The 20,636-nt window shown below is 51.1% G+C and overlaps 1 protein-coding gene across 1 annotated transcript in view; it reads right to left on the bottom strand.

Annotated features, from left to right (window-relative positions):
* Positions 1–20,444: 20,444 nt before the first annotated feature.
* Positions 20,445–20,636, bottom strand: part of EPS15L1 (epidermal growth factor receptor pathway substrate 15 like 1) — a 97,164-nt gene continuing 96,972 nt past the window's right edge. Inside the window, exon 26 of the transcript XR_008666807.1 lies at positions 20,445–20,603. The gene's annotated coding sequence lies outside the window, so the exon portion shown is untranslated. The remainder of the gene's footprint in view (positions 20,604–20,636) is intronic.

The raw sequence follows: 20,636 nt of genomic DNA, 5'->3' as shown, positions 1-20,636 counted from the left end.
CGGCGCTGGTCTGACTGCTTGGAAGCTGGGGTGTAGGGGGGGACTGGGGAGGGGAACCGGCAGCTTGGGTGGAAGGCAGCCCGTAAGAGGTGGGGTGAAGTGTGTCCTGCCCCAGCCAGCACCCTGGCTTGCCAGCTGCAGCACCCAGCTGCCAGGAACCTGTGGGTTTTTCTATAAATTTAAACACTACATTTTAAGACTGAGGGAGAGTTATTTTAAGGTTGTTCCCCGAGCCATAAATTGCCTCTTTTTCCCCTGAGCTGGGGAAAGTGCTGGTCCCACTGACGTGGCCTCCTCTGGGCTGAAAAAAGCTTTACCTCTTTCTGGAAGCTTCTGAGGTTTTAGCCAAAGTTCTGGAGTGTGCAGGCTCGCCCCACGCCTCACACACCTTTATTTTTTTTTCTTTCTTTCTTTGGAAAGGGGCAAAATGCTAATTTTCTGACCTGCTTTGCCTTTTACTAGTCTTGCCTTTTAGCAGGATTTTTTTTTTTTAAAGAGTGAGTTCCCCATCCTGTTAGAAAAAAATAAAATCCATGTTTGAGGGCTATGTATGGTGGGTGCTCTTTCCCAGATGAGAAAATAGGCTCAGAGAGGTAGCTATGGAGTGATGGCATTAGGATGCAAGCCTGGTCTGTCTGCATCCCGGGGATCCCTGAACCCCACTAGAAGGGATCAGGGGCTTTCTGTTGCTTGCATTGAAGGGCTAGGAGACGCACTCCTGCAGGTGCCCTGGTGTGAGGGAATCACGTCAGAGCCCCTGCCGTGGTGGTTGGAGGTGGCCGGTGGCCGCTCCAGAAACTCCGCTCGTAAGCTGTGGGAGACCCCTGCGCTGCACCCTGAATGTCTCGGTCAGGCAAGGAGGTGCCTCTCCCTGGCAGGTTCCCCCTCATTTTCTCCCTTGTCAAGGGCCCCAGTGGGTAACCATGACTACCAACAATTGCACAAGTTGTTTCCAGAAAGTGAAAATAGCTTGTAAGCAGCGCCTATTTTAAAACACTCTCGCCCCATTGCGACAGAGGCTGGGATTTCCTCCCTCCCTCCATCCTTCCTCCCCCCCAAAGGCAGTCCTGGAAACAGCTGAGAGCGTTTGGTAATCCACAAAAAGCAGAAATGGGAGATGACAATCTGATTCATCTTTCTCGAGTGAATAGCCTGGGCCCAGCGCCGCTGCTGCTGAAGGGTGTGTGAGTCTGAGCCGCCCCATACCCACTCTGCGGCTTTTGCAAAAAACCGTTTCAGAGCAGAGCAGGGGCCCCGCCGACCCATGGAAATGCTCTTCTTTGCTCACAGCTGGTTCCGGAGGCCATGAGGATAGAACAAAGACTCACAAAAGATTCTAAAATAACTCTGCGTAGGGTCTCCAGTCTTTCCGGTTGAGCTTAAACTTGCAGGTAAAACCATTTTTCTGGCTTGCTCAAAAAGACCTCCCAGGTTCCCCGGAGGCCTCGGAGAATGATGAGAGGCCGTTGTAACGGGACCACTGACAACGTTGAGCTTGTTTCCCCGGTGCCGTGTGCGCTTCAGCCTCCTTCGCTGATTAATAAGAAAATAACTCTCCTCGTTTGTGCTGCCCCTTTCTGAAAACCCAAATGACAATATCCATCATCTTCAGGATGCGTGGTTCTCAACCAGCTGGTCCAGAGACTTTTAGCTGCCACAACTGGGGGGGGGGTGTTGGCATCCGGTGGGGGGAGGTTCGGGGTGCTGTTAAGCAGCTTCTGATGCATATATCAGCCCCCCCCCCCCCCCCCGCCACCCAGAGGATGCTCCAGCCCCGGATATCATCAGTGCCCCGGGTGGAGGGCACTGCTGATTCCTAAAAGAGCAGCGTTCAATGCTTTGATCATCAAGGACGTGGCCCTGTCCCGGGAGCAAGCGTTGATGGCAGGTGTCACCCAGAGACAAGTATGACTAAAATCTCACTGCTGAGCCCCATCTCGGATCACCGTGAGAACACACAGAACCTGGACACTTTTCCTTTCCATAAAGAAGTCCTGGCATCCATTTGAAAAATAGTAAATACCAAAAAGAAAAACAATTTATCCTGCATTCTACAACCCAATTCCAATCAAAGGTTTTTAGAGGGAGGGATTTCTGTTTAGGTGTTGAATTGCTTTCACATGGTTGTGATGATCAGCATACCCCCCCCTTTTTTTTCCCAAGCAAGATTAAAACCATTTTTTCCATATTTTTCCCTCCATGATGTTTTTATTACCATTTGAAATGGCTGCATAATATTCCATTAGACATGCCAAAAGCTGCTTATGCAAACAAGCACTGAGTGTCATATTTAGATTGTCATATTTTAGATTGTCCTCCAGGGGGGTGGGTAAAGGGGTTGGAAGGGATGAAGGTTTGCGGGGGTTGGGGGGACTTTAGGCATCGCCAAAATGACCTCCCAAGAGTAACTCCAGGGTGGGGGGAAGCGTACAAGAGCTGTCTTTTTCTGCCAGGAGTTTCCTGTATGTCAGGGAGCCCGGGACACCCAGGCTGGTGACAAAATACGGTGTGAAGTAGAGGAAATGGGAGCTTTCAGAGGGTAAGGTGAGTCCCTGACTCAGCACCCTGCCCCATCAGCAAAGCTGAGTTAGCACCCAGACCCAGCATCACCCTGGGGAGTCCCAGGGCAACAGGCCAGAGACAGCTCATGAAGGCACAAGTGCCAGGCAGCTCCAACGCTGAGCTGGTGGGCGCTGAGGACAGGCTTGAGCCAGTCGCAACCTTGACTCTGTCAACACTTGGGGCCGGATCATGCTCTGTAGCCGTGGCTGCCCTGTGCACCGTGGGGCGTTGAGCTGCATCCCTGGCCCCACCCCCTCGTCACCAGCGGCAGCCATCTCCACGAGTTGTCACAACCAAAAACGTCTCCAGACATTGCCAAGTGTCCCTGGGGGCATAATCGCCCCAGATCAAGAAGTACTGGTTCGGGGTTCCATGACTACCTAAGAGACTTCATATCTGTAATCTTTTTTAAAGATTTATTGATTTATTTGAGAGAGAGTAGGGGTAGGGGCAGAGAGAGAGAGAGAGAGAGGATCCCAAACAGACTCCCCACTGAGCTCAAGCCCAACACGGGGCTCGATCCCAGGACCCTGAGATCATGACCTGAGCAGAAACCGAGAGCCGGCCACTCAACCAACCGAGCCACGCAGGCGCCCCTCTGTGTCGCTCATTTTATGGCTCACTGAGGTCCTACCACACTGCACACATTTGAGGACACCAAGGGAGGGAGCGAGGGAGTAACGGGATCACCCTGGTTTATATCAGCTGACGAATGGCAAATGTATTCTGCCGTGTAGTGTGGGCCCGGGGCTAAACTGACTTTTTTTTTCCAAATAATTGATGCAGGGTTTGTCTCCCTTGGCACCACTGACATTTAGGCTGGAGACTTCGTTGGTGTCAGGGGTCGTTTTGTGCACTGTAGGGTGTTGAGCAGCATCCCCGGCCTCGACCCACCAGATACCAGTGGCACCCCCAGCCCCTCAATCACGACAGTCTCCAGACTTCACTAAGTGTCCCCTGGGGAGGGGGCCGCAGAACCCTTCTCTCCCACCGAAGCTCCACGCCGGCCTCACAGGCCTGTTTCCTTGTCTGGAAAGTGAAGATGCTGCCCTTAGGACAGAATGACAGAGGGGTGGGGGCGGCACCCAGCCCCGGGGTGTGGCCAGCGCAGCGAGTCTCCCCCTGGTGCAGGCTGGCACTCGGATGTGAGGCCTGGACTAACCCGCACCCCATCTCTCTCTGGGTCTCTGTCTCTCCTGTCTCTTTTTCTCCCCACCTCTCCCTCTCTCCCTCTCTCTCCCCCCTCCTCTCTGTCTCTCTCATTCATTCATTCGGCAGATGCACTCAATGCCTTAGCCCTGAGCTGAGTCCTGGGGAAGCAGCAGTGACTCAGAAGTGACTCAGCTTCAGGCTGACATCCAGAGCCAGTGTCAACAAGTTTATTGAATGACTAACCCAATGCTAACTTGAACTGAGCACGAGGGCTGGGGCAGGTGCGTTCATCCCGGGCATCTCCCCCAAGTTCTCTCTTTGAACCCTCCCACCAAGCAGGGATGTGGGCGGGAGGATAGCCACCCCAGTTATCCAGATGCAGAAAGCGGGGCTCACAGAGGGGAAGCCTGGCCTGGGCCCCGTACAGGTGTAGGTGGTGGAGCCAGGGCTCAAACCCTGGGCGGCCTGACATCACAGCTCCTACCCGGGCCTCGGAATGTCTGCAGCGCCTTCCTCTACACGCATGATCGTGGTTCCTGGTGGCCCCAGGGAGTCCCCTCGAGGCTTCCATCTGAACATCGTGGAAAGTTTCTTTTCCAGGAAAGTCCCAGACAGAGAAACAGAGTCAGGAAACACGAATGCTTGGGGGAGCCTGGATGGGTGAATGGGGTTCCCTGAGATGCTATAATAGGAAGCAAAAGGAGGCCCAGGCAGCGAGTGGGTCCGCAAAAAGTGAAATAGAGTTATCATGTGACCCAGCCATTCCGCTCCTTGCTATAGACCCCCAAGGATTTTTTTTAAAGATTTTATTTATTTATTCATGAGAGATACAGAGAGAGAGAGAGAGAGAGGCAGAGACCCAGAGGGAAAGGCAGAGGGAGAAGCAGGCTCCATGCAGGGAGGCCGACGCGGGACTCGATCCCGGGTCTCCAGGATCAGGCCCCAGGCTGAAGGCAGCGCTAAACTGCTGAGCCACCCGGGCTGCCCCCCCCCAAGGATTTAAAACCAGAGACTCAGGGATCCCTGGGTGGCTTAGAGGTTTAGGGCCTGCCTTCGGCCCAGGGCGCGATCCTGGAGTCCCGGGATCGTGTCCTGTGTCGGTCTCCCGGTATGGAGCCTGCTTCTCCCTCTGCCTGTGTCTCTGTCTCTCTCTCTCTCGCTCTCTCTCTCTGTGTGTCTAAAATAAATAAATACATACATACATACATACATACATACATACATAAATAAATAAATAAATAAATAAATAAATAAATAAAATAAAACCAGAGACTCAACAGGTACTCATATGCCAACTTTCTCAGCAGCGGGACCCAGCATCTGCCGAAGGTAGAAACAGCCCAAATGTCCACCGAGAATTGAGTGGGTGAACACAGGTGGTCCGTCCATGCACTGGATTAATCTTCAGCCATAAAGAGGAACAGAGCTCAGATACACACGACAAGGTGGGTGAACCTTGAGAACATCGTCCTGGGGCACCTGGGGGGCTCAGCTGGTGAAGCATCTGCCTTTGGCTCAGGTCATGATCTCGGGGTCCTGCGATCAAGTCCCACATTGGGCTCTGTGCTCAGCGGGGAGCCTTCTTCTCCCTCTCCCTTTGCCTGCCGCTCCCCCTGCTTGTGCTCTCTCTCTCTCTGTTAAAAAAATAAATAAAAGGTTTAAAAGCAAAAGAAAAGAGAAAACATCATGCCTACTAAAAGATGCCAGACAGGAAAGCTCACATATGCTCTGATCCCACTCACGGGGGACCCTTACGGCAGCTCTGTCCATATAGACAGAGAATGGATAGTGGGGGCCGGGGGCAGTGGGGAGGAGGAACGGGGAGCTAATGTTTAATGGGACAGAGTTTCCACTTGACGTGATGGAAGGGTGTGGAAACAGTGGGGGTGGTTGTATGGCAGCGAATGTAATTAATAGCACAGAATTGTATACTCAAACATGATTAAAATGGTAAATCTGATGTTACATATGTATATCTGATCACGATTTAAAAAGAAAAAGGCTTGAGAGTCTCCATAGACAGGAGGCAGGGGGTGAGATTTCTCTGCGACAGATCCTGTGATGAGCATTTTCCAGGAGTTTGTGCCCATTTTACACGTGAGAAAATGGCAGTGTGGGGAGGCAGGGCTGCCGTCCACGTGTTGGAGCTGAGCCTTGAAGCCCTGTCTGCTTGAAATGAAAATTTTGCCCCACTGCAGGGGGCAGTCACTGCATGTCTCCCGGCCTCAGTTTCCCCATCTGGAAGCGAAGGCCCTGGACCAGTAGCTCCTCTATGTGGACACCATACTGGGGACAATTTTGTCTCCCCTGTAAAATCAGATGGTGTCCTCTAGGAGCTCTCCATCATTCTAGAATAAATCTGAAGACTTCACTGTGGTCTGAAGGGCCCCAGCTCCTCTGTCCCGCCTCTCATCTTGCTCCTGTGTGCTCACTCAGCCACGCTGGCCTCCTTACTGTCAGCCAAACACTCTCCCCAGGTCCTGCCTCAGGACCTTTGCATTTGCATCCCCCGGGCCTGAAATGCTGATTCATGCGCTCTCGCAGCAGCTGCTGGTAGCAGCCTAGCCGAGCTGTACTGGGGCCGTTTCTCAGGCTTGAAGCCAGGTGGAAGATGCTCAGATGACAGCAGGAGGCCCCCGGACAGAGGGCTGGGGCCCTGGGTAGCCCTCCTTAGCCAGGGGGGAAGAAGCTGGCTTTGGAGTCTGCATTCCCAGCACCTCTATTCCTGCCCCACACCCACCGCCAAGTGCCCCCCACCCCCACACTGGCCCTCGCACATCATTTCTGCTATAGGCCTAAGCCCCTCAGAGGCACCATCTCCTCGTTCTTGCAGCAGAGGAAACTGAGGCCCAGACGTGTTTGCCAGAGTCACCTGCCGATGCTCCCACTCTGAGCGTCAGGCCCTTTCTCTCAGCTGTGTGGGCTCAGGCCGGGTGCAGTCCCACCTCATGACGAGGCAAATCTCAATGCTCCATATTTCACCAATTCTTTTTTTTTTTTTTTTTTTGGAGGAGAGGGACGGTGAGGCAGGGTCCATTTATGGTCATTTGTGGCTCTGGGAATGAACAGATAACAACCCTCAATCCTGCCTCAGGGCCTTTGCACTTACTCTTTCCTCAGCTGGAAATTCTTTTTCCTTCCCAGGGCCAGCGGCTATCGGTCCTCCAGACACTTGACCGTCCAGCTGACCTCACCCACTCCCTGGGATGGAGGGAGGACCAGTGCCTCGCCCTGCTGAACACATACCTAGTGACTTCTGTCAAACGATTGGGCTCCTCTGGGCCTGACCGCTCGTTAGCAAATTACCACCCCCTCGGAACTTGGGGAGGCAGATGAACTTCTTGATGTGCCAGGAGGTGAGGGATGCATGAGGAGGCTCAGACAGGGCAGCGACCTGCCCAGGATCAACACAGCAAGGAAGGCTAGAGCTCCTCAGGGATCCACCTCCCAGATCCTTACCCAGACTCCCCAGGGCTGAGACCCAGTGAGCACCCCGTGCTGGAAGTCTCTGGGCCTCCCCGCTGCCTCTCCCCTCCACAAATCCCAGGTCCTCATCCCAGTGAGGGGATCCCTGGTCCCTGGCTGGTTCTGCCTGGGGGCTCCCTGGGGGCAGAGACCCAATCCAGGCTGGCACCAAGCACTGCCAGTGGCCCCTGTAGACCGAGGAAGGTGAGGCAGGCCCCACTCTTTCTCCAGCTCTATTGCCCCCAGAGTTTCTCCCCGTACATCCCTTATTTTCTTTACTTTTTCATGGTGGTAAAACCACTTTAAGGGCAGCCCGGGTGGCTCAGCGGTTTAGTGCCACCTTCAGCCCAGGGTGTGATCCGGGATTCCCAGGATCGAGTCCCATGTAGGGCTCTGTGCATGTAGCCTGCTTCTCCCTCTGCCTGTGTCTCTGCCTCTCTCTCTCTCTCTCTCTGTGTGTGTGTGTGTGTGTCTCTCATGAATAAATAAATAAAGTTTTTTTATAAATGAAAAAAAAAAACACATTAAGCATTTTTGTGTCCAACCCAGGGGCATGAAGCACATTCACACTGTTGCGCAGCCAGCCCCACGGTCCCTCTCCAGAACTTTCCCATCTTCCCAAGCTGTAACTCTGTCCCCACGGACCACAGACTCCCCCTCCCCTCCCCCAGCCCCCCACTCACTACTTCCTGCTTCTGTGGCTGTGAGTCCTCGAGACGTGTCACATAAGTGGAACCGCACAGTATGGGTCCTTTTGTGTCTGGCTTAGTTTCTTCCAGGTTCACGCATGTGTCAGGATTCCCTTCTTGTTTGGGGCTGCATAATACTCCACCAGACGGCTCGACCCCATTCTGTTTATCCACTCACCCACTGCTGGACACTCAGGTGACTTCCACCTTCTGGCGATTGTGAAAGACGCTGCTGTGGACACGGGCGTGCAAACATCCCTTCAAGACCCTGCTTTCTATTGTGTGTGTGGGAGGGGGGCCTACCCAGACCTGGAGCTGCTGGATCCCCCGTCTTCTCTTTCAAAGCTTTATTTGGGGCTGCTCAGGAGCTGAGAAATGTTTTTCTTTCCTGAGCAGCTCACTCAGGTGCCGCTGGCCTGAGCTGGGGGCCTGCAAATGTCCCAGCAGATTCTTCACCAGCTCACCGCTGGGTCAGCCTCAGTTGGCCACATACTGGGTCTCAGTTTCCTCCTCTGTGAAACAATGGGGAGGTGAGCACTGCCAGTGGCCCAACTTTGGGGCCACCCTAAAATTAGGGTTTCGCAGCATCCCAGGCTGTGCAGGAGCTGGACAGGCCTGCGGTCGAGGTGCTACTCACACCCGGCACACCCGCCTGCCCGCCTGCTCATCCTGAAGACTGCTCAGCGTGCAGCAATCACCCTACCCCACCAGGCCCCGAACGTCCCAGGACAGCCTCCTTGGGGTGGGGGGCAGCAGCAGACCCGGAGACCCTCCACTGGGCCAGGGCCTGAGCTGGGCCAGGACCCAGAAATCCAGGCCCTCACACGGGCTGACACCATCTGCTCTCACTTGGAGACAGTGGAGGCCACTCACTGGGACAGGCCAGACAGGCCTCCTGTGTCCCCCGGCCCTCAGGAACCACAGACACAAACCCCATGGAGCCCCAACAGCGCACTGCCTGCCAGGACTCGACTCTGTTTTAACCTAGAACGAAGTGAACAGAACATTCTATTGACAAGCTTTTGTTTTCGTCCTCCTTCTTCCCCCACCGACTATTTGAAAACTTATTTTTAAGCACAAGGCGCCTATAAATCAACTAGATATAGCAAATCTTTCTAGAACGCTCCACCCAACAGGAGCAGAATGCATTCTTCTTGAGGGCACTTGAACATTCCCCAGGATAGGCCACAAAACCAACCTCGATGCATTGACGAGGTTTCAGATAATACCACGCATGTTCTCTGCCCACAATGGAATGAAACTAGAAATCCAAACCAGTGATAAATTTGGCAAACTCAGAAATACATGGGAATTAACTAACAGTGATTCTGGAGAACCTGCTGGGAGCCTTAATGAGCAAATCCTGGCCCCAAGAGATTTGCTGGGGGCCTGAGCTCCTGAGGTGGACCTGCACGCTAGGTGGGGGGCAGATCTGGGTCTGGCCCAAGGGGCCTGGGTGTACCTGAGACCCATCTCATCTGCACATCTGGGGTGCCCGTGAGATCTCTGGGTGTCCCCTGGGGTGTCTCATGCACCTCAATCTCCAAGGTCCCCCCACCCTACCCCACTCTCCCTCCCTCCTTCCCAAGTCCACTTCTTTGCAAAAGCTGTTCCTCATATGAAAAAGCTCCTCCCGTGTGTCCATGGGGCAAACCTAGCCCACCTTTCAAGGCCCAGCTCAAGGGTCGCCTCTGCTGAGAAGTCTGCCTTGACTCTCCACAGCAGGAGCCCCGCCCACTGTCACACCGGCCAACCTAACCAGGGTGGGGGTGTCAGGATGGGTATCTGGCTCCACCATTCGACTGGGTCTGATCAGCCAGTAGTGAGCGGTGTGGTTGAGAAGGAGTCAGTCCAAAACGTGAGAGTCACCTAACTCTGGGAAACAAACAAGGGGTAGTGGAAGGGGAGGTGGGCAAGGGGATGGGGTGACTGGGTGATGGGCACTGAGGGAGGCACTCAGCAGGATGAGCACTGGGTGTTATGCTAAATGTTGGCAAGTTGAACTGCAATAAATTTTTTTTAAAAATAAATAAATAATAAAAATAATTAGGAAAAAAAAAAGAGAGAAAGAGTCCGTCAACACCATGAACTGGCACAGTATGGCTTGGCTTTTGGTACTCATAAGCAGCAAAACCCCAAATCCAGGGCTTCCCAGGTTGACAGGACTTCAGAGGCCAAGATGATGCTGGGTACTGTGCAGAGTGCAGTGTAGACAGGACTGGGGAGTCGGTGGCCCGGGATGACCCCAGCTCTGGCACCCTCCTCCCGCCGTAGCCCTGAGCAACGGGCCCGTCTGTCTGAGCCAAATTTGCCCCGAGCCGCTCGGAAGAGTAAATCAGAGAGTCCTTTCATGGCACACGGTGGGAGCTCAGCCGGGCTGCCCCCTCCCCGCTGTCCTCCAGCAGAGACGGACCCCGTCTGGAGGGCCTGACGCAGGGCCCGGGAGCTGGCATGTGCACAGTGCCGTGGGGACTCTGGCTCGGCCGTCTGCGGGCCGCACTGCGAGACACGCGGCTCTAAATTGTCACAGTCATTCAGGAAATAGTTGTGCACCCGCCAACGCCAGATGCCGTTCTCAAGGCTGCCATCCTGCCTTCTCCAGCGCATTCTGGTTCCCTCCACCTCAGTCACCCCTGATTTCAACCTTGACCCCAGGTTGGCCTTTTGGGGACTGTCCCAAGTCTGAAAGACACGCTCCTCGGCCCAGCCCCTCATCTGCGGCCTCTGGGTTCTGTGATGCTCCAAAGCGAGGAGGAGCCCTGCCAGCCCTGTCCCTCCACTTGGCTTTGAGATGCGCCCCAGGCGCCAATCCCGACTCTCCAGGACAGAATTCTCCACATTCCCGGTGTGTTTCCGTTGAACCCCAAACCTCAAACACATCCTGATGTCTCATTTCCTCAACGCGGCCCGGGGTGACAGGCCAGCTTGTCGGGGACTCGTGGGTTCGTTTTGAGTCATACAGAGGTTTGTCGAAGGAAAGGTTTCTTATCTCACAAGTTGTAACATCAAGCACAGCAGGTTCCCACCAACCCTCTCTGCCTGCATGTGTCCGGGTCCTGCAGGGCCCGCTCTTCCCTGCCCACCAGGGCCTGGGCTTCGGGGGGCTCTGGGGGGCAGCGCTGGCGACGAGGCAGGAGCTGGGGACACGGGACAGGGCCGAGCAGGTTCCCGAGTTCACCACTGTCAGCCTGGGGCTCTCAGGCTGCATCTCCTCTGCTCTATAAAGGGAGTCTGAGCCGAGGCCCTGGAGGGGCTCCCTCTGAAGGACAGGCCTGGACCGTGCCTGGTATACAGTAGGCGCTCAATCAAGGAATGCTGGCCGTTTACTCAGAGATGATGGAACTTCAAAGGAGCACGTTTTATCTATCTATCTATCTATCTATCTATCTATCTATCTATCTATCTGTCTATTTTTAAAGATGTATTTATTTGGGACGCCTGGGTGGCTCAGCGGCTGAACATCTGCCTTTGGCTCAGGTCGTGATCCCAGGGTCCTGGGGTCAAGTCCCACATGGGGCTCCCCGCAGGGAGCCTGCTTCTCCCTCTGCCTGTGTCTCTACCTCTCTCTGAGTCCCTCATGAATAAATAACATCTTTTTTAAAAAAATGAAGAAAATGGGAATAGAGGCTTCAATCGTAAACTGTCATTTTTTATTTATTTTTATTTTTTTATTTATGATAGTCACACACAGAGAGAGAGAGAGAGGCAGAGACACAGGCAGAGGGAGAAGTAGGCTCCATGCACTGGGAGCCCGACGTGGGATTCGATCCCAGGTCTCCAGGATCGTGCCCTGGGCCAAAGGCAGGCGCCAAACTGCTGCGCCACCCAGGGATCCCTAAACTGTCATTTTTAATAAAATTCTTTTGTGAATATAAAATAAAATGCGGACCCAGTGTCCCAGCTCTTGAAGGGTGAATGGAAAACAAGACATGATACATACACACACACACACACACACTGGAATACGATTTGGCCTTAAAAAGGAAGGGAATTCTGACCTGCTACAACACAGATGGACCTCGAGAACATTCTGCTGAGTGAAAGAAGCCAGTCACAAAAGACGAATACTGCAGGACCCTACTTAGACGAGGTCCCTAGGGTGGTCAGATTCACAGAGGCAGAAAGAAGGGCAAAGGCCAAGGATGGAGTGGGGGTGGGCATGGGGGAGGGGAAGGGATGGGGAATTTGTGTTTAATGGGGACAGTGTCACTGTCACAAGATGAAGAGCTCTGGAGATGACCTGTAGGGGCAGCTGCACAACACACGTGTACTTAACACTACTGAACTGTGCGCTGAGAAATGGGTAAGACGGTAAACTTCGTATTTTTATATAAATATATATTATATAAATAAACGTGTATTTTTTTAAAAAGATTTTATTAGTTCATGAGAGACACACAGAGAGAGGCAGAGACATAGTCAGAGGGAGAAGCAGGCTTCCCATGGGGAGCCTGGTGCGGGACTTGATCCCAGGACCCCGGGATCACAACCTGAGCCAAAGGCAGACGCTCAACCACTGAGCCACCCAGGCGCCCCTGTAGATGCGTATTTTACCACTCTTTTATAAATAAATAACTAGATACATAGCATTTGGAAAATCAGATATAAAAACAGAAAGCTGACCTGGAGCCTCTCAGACTCCCAGCCAGTAACTCAGCCTCTGCTTCGCTGACAGGAGCATCCACTCCTTTATTAACCAGACAATAGAATAGATACCCAGAAAGGGTGAGTTCAAACCCCTTTCCCCATTTCATTAGGAAATACTCATAGAACTCCACTAATGTGTATCCTTGGATATATGAGGGGAAAAAAAATCCATCAGAAAAATGATGGATTTCTCGTTCTGTGGTTAAAAAAAATTATTTTCAGCCATGCATCTGTCAGCCTTAGTTCAAGATGGAAAAGAGAGACTCTCATAGAGAGAGTGGGGGAATCCAAACAGTGGTATGACCTTGATATTGTCATTAGATTCACACAAGGGGCTGTTTTCACTTCACATAATTTCCTTTTAAACATAATGTTGACTCTCAAACTTATGGGGAAACAGGGAGGGGACCTCTGGTTTAATGGTATTGTGAACAACGCAGCATTTCATTTTTATACTTCCAAGTAATACCACTAGCACCCCAGAGAAAGATAGAAATCATAAACTGGCCCTAATTAAAAAAATAAATAAATAAATTCAGCTGGAGCTCTGTAAGGGCAGAGAAAATGCGTGGCTCTCCACTGCCTCCCCAGGACCCAGCTCCCACCCTAGATCTGGAGGCGCAAACCATAGCCTGAAGGCCAAACCTGGCCCCCTAAATGTTTTTGTAAATAAAGTTTTATTGGCAGGCAGCCACAGGCAATCACTGACATATATTCTCAGGCTGCGTTTGTGCTACAACCGTAGTCTTGCAACAGAAACCATATGTGTCTCCCCCCCACCCCCAAAAAAGACACCATATAGCCCTAAAAGCCAAAAATATTTACTATCTGGCCCCTTACAGAAAGTCTACTGACCCCTGGTCTAGAACAACATGATGGCAAATATTTGTAGAATTAAATCTGATTCAAAGAACACTTGGCTGCTGGCAGCATCTCCTGTTTCTGGAAACAGAACTGCATTTGAGGGTGTCTAGTTTTTGGAGAAATACGGCACATCTACCCGGTTCTCTGAGGCTCCTAAGAGAAAGTTGCAAATGACCAACAGTAAGAAAGCGCCCCAGGCCCCAGGGCTTGGACACAGTAGTCAGTCCCAGGCTGGCAGGTAATGGGGTGGAGGAGGTGACTCAGTGCCAATGGACTCTGCGTCCTTTGAATATAAGTGGGAAGAATTTTCTAGATCAAGTTTCACAGCCACTACAGGCCCTCCGTGAAGGCCAGGGGAGGAGTCTCCCGGCCTGACTTAGACGCTTGCAGATGCCTTGCCAAAGTCCCCCACCTGTCCCGGGTCCCTGCATCCCCCAAGAAAGTCCACAGTGGCACAAGGGACCCACAGACTGTTTCATGGGGAGGCAACCAGCTGGTGCCCGATGGAAAATCCCTGATTGTTTGCTCAACCCCGCTTCCAAGGAAAAAATTTAGTTCAGACAATACATGCGGCACCACCCCAGGAACTGGGGTGCCGTGTCAGCAAGACAATGTGAGCAAGACCAGGGTTCTAAGATGTTGGTTGGGTGTGAGAGGGGGAGTTGAAGACGGAGAAAAAGAGTGGCTGGAAATGTGGCAAGTGTCCTGAAGACAAAGTATGGAAAAATGCTCCACGCAGGGGCACGTGCCCGGGGAACAGAGAGACGTCCGCAAAGGGTGGGGTGTGCTCCATGTCTGAAAGGAGTCCCCCAGCCGAACATCAGCTTCTGCACCTCCTCTGTTAAATGAACCACCTTCCATGGCCCAGTCACGGTGAGGGGGAGAGAGAGAGAGACAGAGAGAGCGAGAGCGCGGCTGAGAAGCTCACACAACTCAAGAAAGCAGCGTGGGAAATGGAAAATGATAGAATGTTCCCATTGCTGGCCAGACGCACTCCTTCCCTCGGAGGGCCAGGCGGGGGCAGGTGGCCAGGCGGGCTGGGGTAAGCCCGGAGGGTCGGAGTACCGTGGTACGGGTAATGGTCTGTGGCCTCCAACACCAGTTCTTCCGGAAAGAACCAGTCCTCTGGAAGGCTGGGGATCCCCAGAATTCTTGCTGGGCTGGAAGGGATCTGTTCTGTGGGAACGTCTTGGTCAAGGGCCTGAAGAGCTCCCACATCCCGGGGCTCATATCCTCCATCCAACTCCTCAAATTTAACTGCAGGAGCTTTCTATGCATGAATGCCAAGCCACTTCCAGTAAGTCTCATTGTCGGCTATAAAAATAACCACTGTTGAAGTGGTGACAAGCCCGTGATTCAGTCCAGCAGTGCCACACAAGGGCAGTGGCATCTGTCCTCCTCCAGAGATAAGTCCCCTGGCCAAGCCTCTGAATGAAAGGTAGCCCTTGGTTTCAGGCATAAGCACCATTTTCCCGGATGTTGGCCGACAATAGACTTGGTCTACGCAAGGTCCTCAGTACACTCGAGCCCCCTTCTTCTATAGACCTTGACACAATCTTGGGGGAGCTTCATGGCAGGTCCGGGCCTCCTATCTCCCCGCGACCCCATACCAGAGCCTCCCTTCATAAGCAATAGTGCGGGGGCACCAGGAAGGCTCAGTGGTTGAGCATCTGCCTTGGGCTCAGGTTGTGATCCCCAGGGTCCTGGGATCAAGTCCTGCATCAGGGTCCCCGCAGGGAGCCTACTTCTCCCTCTGCCTATGTCTCTGCCTCTCTCTCTCTCTCTGGGTCTCTCATGAATAAATAAATAAAAGCTTTTTTTTAAAAAAAAGCACAATAGTGCGGTAGCTTTTTAGCTAGTATAGACAGAGTTACCTCTGTCCGCAGGTTCCTGGGTAGTAGGACTAGAATACATAAGCCTTGCTATCAAAGTGCAAAGCAATCACTATCATAGGAACCATAGCGTTAATAATATGCATCAGAATCAGTAATAACAAAACCCACTACTACTGACTGGGAAATGGGGAGCTGTTGTTCCATGGGTATGAAGTTTCAGTTTTGCAAGACGAAAACGTTCTAGAGAGCTATTATTGTATTGCACAACAATGCGAATACAGTCCATGCTGCCGACTTGTACTTTAAAAATGGTTGTTTTGTTAAGTGGGGTTTGGTTTTTTTTTAAAACCACAATTGGTAACAAACTAGATAACAAAACTACTACTACTGTTCTTTCTAGCTCGAGCACATAGAATGTGCTAGGAACTCAGCTATGGATTCTCAGAACAGCCTGGGGAGATAGAGTTATTATCTTCACTTTACAGAGGAGGAGAAATGACTCCAAGGGGTGAAGTGGGCACCCCCAGATCTACCAAGTCTGACTCAAGGCTGTGTCCTTCCCAGCACACCCATGGTTTCTTCACAGGCTGTGTCTTCCCTGGTCTCCCCTAGGGGAAGAGAAGCCATAGGTCTCTTATCCCAGGATCTAGAACCGGAAATGAATCCGAGTTCCGGTCTTCCATGCTGTTCCCTTAGAACCAAGATCCTCGTTTCCTTTGAAAAGTGTGTTTATGGTTGAACAATGGCTACATCTCATCTTGGGTCTTTTTTTGGCTCTTGGAATGGAAATTCTGCCCTTTGTCTTTAGTACAAAGAAACAATATTCACTACAGACCACTATCTCAAAAGTCCTTGTGCTCTGGTCCTCAGAAAGGGCCTCGACTCCCAGGGTTGAAGGTCAGTTGTAGGAAAACCATTGCAAGGTCATAGAATTGTTCATTTATTAAACTTGGGTTTCTTATACTTTCTTATACTTTTTTAAAGTTTATAAGATATATATATTATTGATATCTATTATCAACACAATGTAGTGATATTGATGTTATATGTACTATATATGAGTATTACTATTATACATAATAGTCTATTATGTCAAGCCAGTAATTGTATAATAATAGTATTATATATTATAGTATAGGTAGTAAATATACAACAGTGTATACACATGCACACACACACACACGTTATTTAAGCTAGCATCTCTCCTTTAGCTATTCAATGGTTATCAAGAGTGGAAAAATATTTTTTCGATTTTTTTAATGCATGGAAAAATACTTTTATTGAAATACATTTGACATATAACATTATGTAAATTTGTACAACATTGTGTAAGTGTAGGGTGTACATGTTAATTTGATAGATACACTTATATATTATTATATGATTCCCATTATAGCAATAATTAGCACCCCTCTTACACAACTTAATTGTTTGGGTTTGTTTTTTTTTTTAAGATTTATTTATTTATTTATTTATTCATTCATTCATTCATTCATTCATTCATTCATTCATGAGAGACACAGAGAGAAAGAGGCAGAGACACGGGCAGAGGGAGAAGCAGGCTCCCTGTGGGGAGCCCGATGTGGGACTCGATCCCCAGACCTGGGATCACATTCCGAGCCGAAGGGAGACACTCAACCACTGAGCTACCCAGGTGTCCCTGCATGACTTAATTGTAATTTCTTTTTAGTGGTTGGAACAATTACATTCTAGTCTCTTAGCAAGTTCGGTGATCATAATACAACATTGCTGCCTATATGTGCACAAAATATTTTAAGTAAAGATGAGGTTAGTGGGACGATTTCCATTTCCTTTTCTTATGGTACCTGAAATCCTAAAATACATGCCTTTCTAGGGCCTTGAATAATAATTTTCAGACTTCTAAAGCTAGGAGGGTCTTCCACTGGTTGTCCAGTCCAACCTCCTTGGCTAAATGAGGAAAGTGAGTCCCAGAGCACTTAGGTAGCTTGCTCAAGGTCATGAAGCAGAGTGCTCACAGCGCAGCCGCCAGAAAGCAAATCAAAGAGATATTTAAAAACCCACTAAACATAAACACAACCCGAGCCATGCAAGCCCACATCACGTAATTTCTCTGGAATAAGTTGGTGATAAGGATCACATTTCCCTTTATGTTTTTTCCAACAACAGCTCATGATACAATTTGTACGGCTCCTGGTAACTTTTACTGGGGAAAATTTGGGGAAAAAAAAACAAAACAAAAAAAGACCCATGTTTCAAAGGAACCAGATCTGATAAGGGGGCAGAAATATTTACTCCATTATTTCAAGAGGCAGGGTCTTTGTTTCTCAGACGCTTCCTGTTTTAAAAATAGCTTTCCACAACTGTTCCAGGATTAGGATGTCCTTTTAAATGCAATTGGCTTTGAAGATGCAATTCTGTTTACTTGGAGAGAGTTGCAGACCAACAGTCAACCTTTTACAAAAGGCTGCTTAGACCAGGTACCCTGAACCCTTGGTCTCTGGCCCCGGAGCTGGGTCACTGGCAGGTGGGCAAGGAGGTGGGGAAGCAGCTGCCACAGGTGGGACCTGCAGTGGGGCGGGGTAGGGGGGCACCTCCTAAGGGGACAGGCTTCCAGCCATCGGCCAGTACATCAGTGATGTCACCAAATCAAGTCGACGCTCATGTGCAGGATGTGACTAAAGGGAAGGAAGGCGTGACTCTTAGTTGTAGGTGTGATCGCGGCCTGGCAGCTGTGTGAGAAGATGCCCACCTTTTTGAGTGACATGTCCTTGAATCTGGAAGGATGAAGTGACACGGGGACAGAATAGCCTTTACAGCCTGTCTGCAAAGGGACTGGGGGAGGGAAGGCGGCGGACTGTGACAGCAGGCCACGCGTGTACAGGGTATTCACGGTACTCTCCTTGCTGCTATTATGCTGGGAGATTTTCATAATAAATGCTTTCATACTGGACACTCTATTTTTTTTTTTCAGGAAATTGTGTGCTCCTTGCCAAGGAAGAGGCAGAGAGAGCCTGTGGGAGTGGGGATGGTATCGGCATATTTGAGGCTCGGTTATTTGCACAGCAAGCAGGTGTGCGTGTTTGTGTGTGAGTATCCATGAGTGTGTGTATAAGGCTGGGGAAAAAGGAAACAGGATTTAAAATTGACTTGTAACGTTTTTGGGGTGGTGGTGGTGGTGGTGGTCTGAGAACCGCTGCCGACAGCATGAAAACTTCAAGGACACCCCCCACAAAACAAACAAGAAGAAATACACAAATGTATTCTCTGGGGTTCAAGGATTCCCTGAAGCCCACTGCACCCCTCTGGGTAAGAACTCCTAATTCAGTGCCTGGCCCTCCATTTCTAAGACATAAAGAGACTCTGTACCTCTTCTACGTGGCAGTGCATACATAAAAAAGCAGCAGGCAAGATGAAACAAATCTTTTCTAAGGCCAGCAGAACACCAAGCCACCACCTCTCCAGGGCTTCGGGGCTCTGAGCAAATGAGCACAGACACTGAGCCTGTTTTTCCATCAGGAAAATCCATTCTCACCTCTCCCGCCTCACCTGTAAGGTGGCTCTGAGGTCAGAACAGAAGGATGCAAGTTGCATCACCCCAAAAACCGTGAGCTTTTCACCTTGTACTCAAACGTGGAGGCGTGACCAGCTTGGGGACGGTGACACAGTGACTTCCCCAAGGGGATACACGATGGTCCCACCTCAGCAGGAGGAAGCCTTAGGAACCATCTCAAGGCACATACTGGAAGCTCCTCCCCCTTCCAGAGAGGATTAGGCGCACATCAGAGCTCAGGGAGCCCACAGGCCCACATCACTGCTGGTGACGGAGAAGCAAGGCCGTCTCATGGGCACCAGGGAAACTTGGGGGCCTTTCGTCCAAAAACCGTCCAGAAATGGGCAATTTCCAAGGACCCAGACTGCCTGGGGTGATCTCCACATCCCCTACCCTACCTCGATTCACGGTGTCCTCTCAGCCTCACCGTGAGATGAGTCTAGGTCACCGAATACCTGGCTCTGAAAAGCTGCCTTTTGGAAAGCCCGTCTGTCTCAGATGAAGGTTAACATCCGCAGCGACATGGTGTTTGGTGATGGGGACTCACTTCACCTCTGTGCTCAGCCCCAACCTGTCACCTCGAGTCCCAGCAGGAGGAAAACCTCAAACAAGCCAAACCGAGGGCCATACTGTGAGGCACCTGCCCAGCCGCCTCCACACTGCCATGGTCTGCAAAGACAAGTGGGTCCGCAAAGACAAGCAGGTCTCCTGCCTAGGAGACAGGACAACTAGATATTACACAGTGGGGGTCCTGGGACAAAAACTTAAAAACACGGAATAAAGTGTGACCTTAATAGTAATTTCTTAGTATTGATTCATGAATTCTAACAAACATACCATGTTAACGTGTTCAGCACGGGGGAAGTTATGCGGGGTTTATGGGAACCCCTTTGTATTATCTTTGTGACTTTTCTGCAAATCTAAAACTGTGTCTAAAACGTCAAGTTTATTAAAATGTAAGAATGAGTTGGTAAATACCTGTCTCAGGGTGATTCCCCGGGTGAGATAAAGCCGATAAAGCCCGTGGAGTCAGGCGGCAGAGAGGCAGCATGCAGGGGGGCGGGGGTGAGCAGCTCCACCTTGGCTGGGGAAGGGAAGCCGGCAGGGACCTTGGCCCAGAGACACAGAACAGAGAAGGGTCTCAGCATCCACCCCACCAGGAGGGGCTGGGGCCATGTCCCCTGAGATTTCCCAAAGAGGCTAATCCTGACAGGGAACACTGTGGGCCTGCCGTCCTGGCGTCCCCAGCTCCTCCCCTTCCGAGCCTGCGCAGCCTTGGGGGTCAGAGGCTCTCTGCCACATTTCTCAGGATGAAGGCTGTGCCCAGGCTGCTCAGATTCAAAAGATTTATCATCTTTGTCTGAGAGAAGTTGACCTGGGATGTCTCATCTCCCTGGGGACAGTGAGAAGAAAAGCTGGGCAGATCTGCAATGTCCTTGGCAAATCCTGAGCTCATCCCCAGTTATGTCCGAGCTTCAGGAATGTTCTAGGGGATTTCAGCTGAGTTCGAATGGCTAACTCTCCCACCTCCCAACCCTGACTATGGGTTTGTTTCGTGGTATGAGGACTGCCTAGTGGCCTCGCCCCCCATGTAGACCAGCCCTCAGTGAACTGTGCAAGAATCTTTCTTCCAATTGCAGGGCCCTTACCAAGGGCCACCCGCTCTAGGGACAGTGAGGTTACTACCAACCATCTCAGAAACCTTCTGTATCCTGGGGTGCCCCCTACAAACTTCCCAAATTGGCTCTGTGGCCCTAGAAGCTGCTCAAACACTGAGGATTTAAGCAAGAATGTTCCATCTGGTTTTCCACCCACTGTGGGGCTGGTTCGCCTCTGTGACACCACACGTGAAGGTTACTGCAAGGAAAATAATATTTAAGTGAAAGGGGA

This window comes from Nyctereutes procyonoides, unplaced genomic scaffold, assembly GCF_905146905.1.
Source record: "Nyctereutes procyonoides isolate TBG_1078 unplaced genomic scaffold, NYPRO_anot_genome, whole genome shotgun sequence".
NCBI classification, from domain to species: domain Eukaryota; kingdom Metazoa; phylum Chordata; class Mammalia; order Carnivora; family Canidae; genus Nyctereutes; species Nyctereutes procyonoides.
This window is presented reverse-complemented; position numbering and strand designations above follow the sequence as displayed.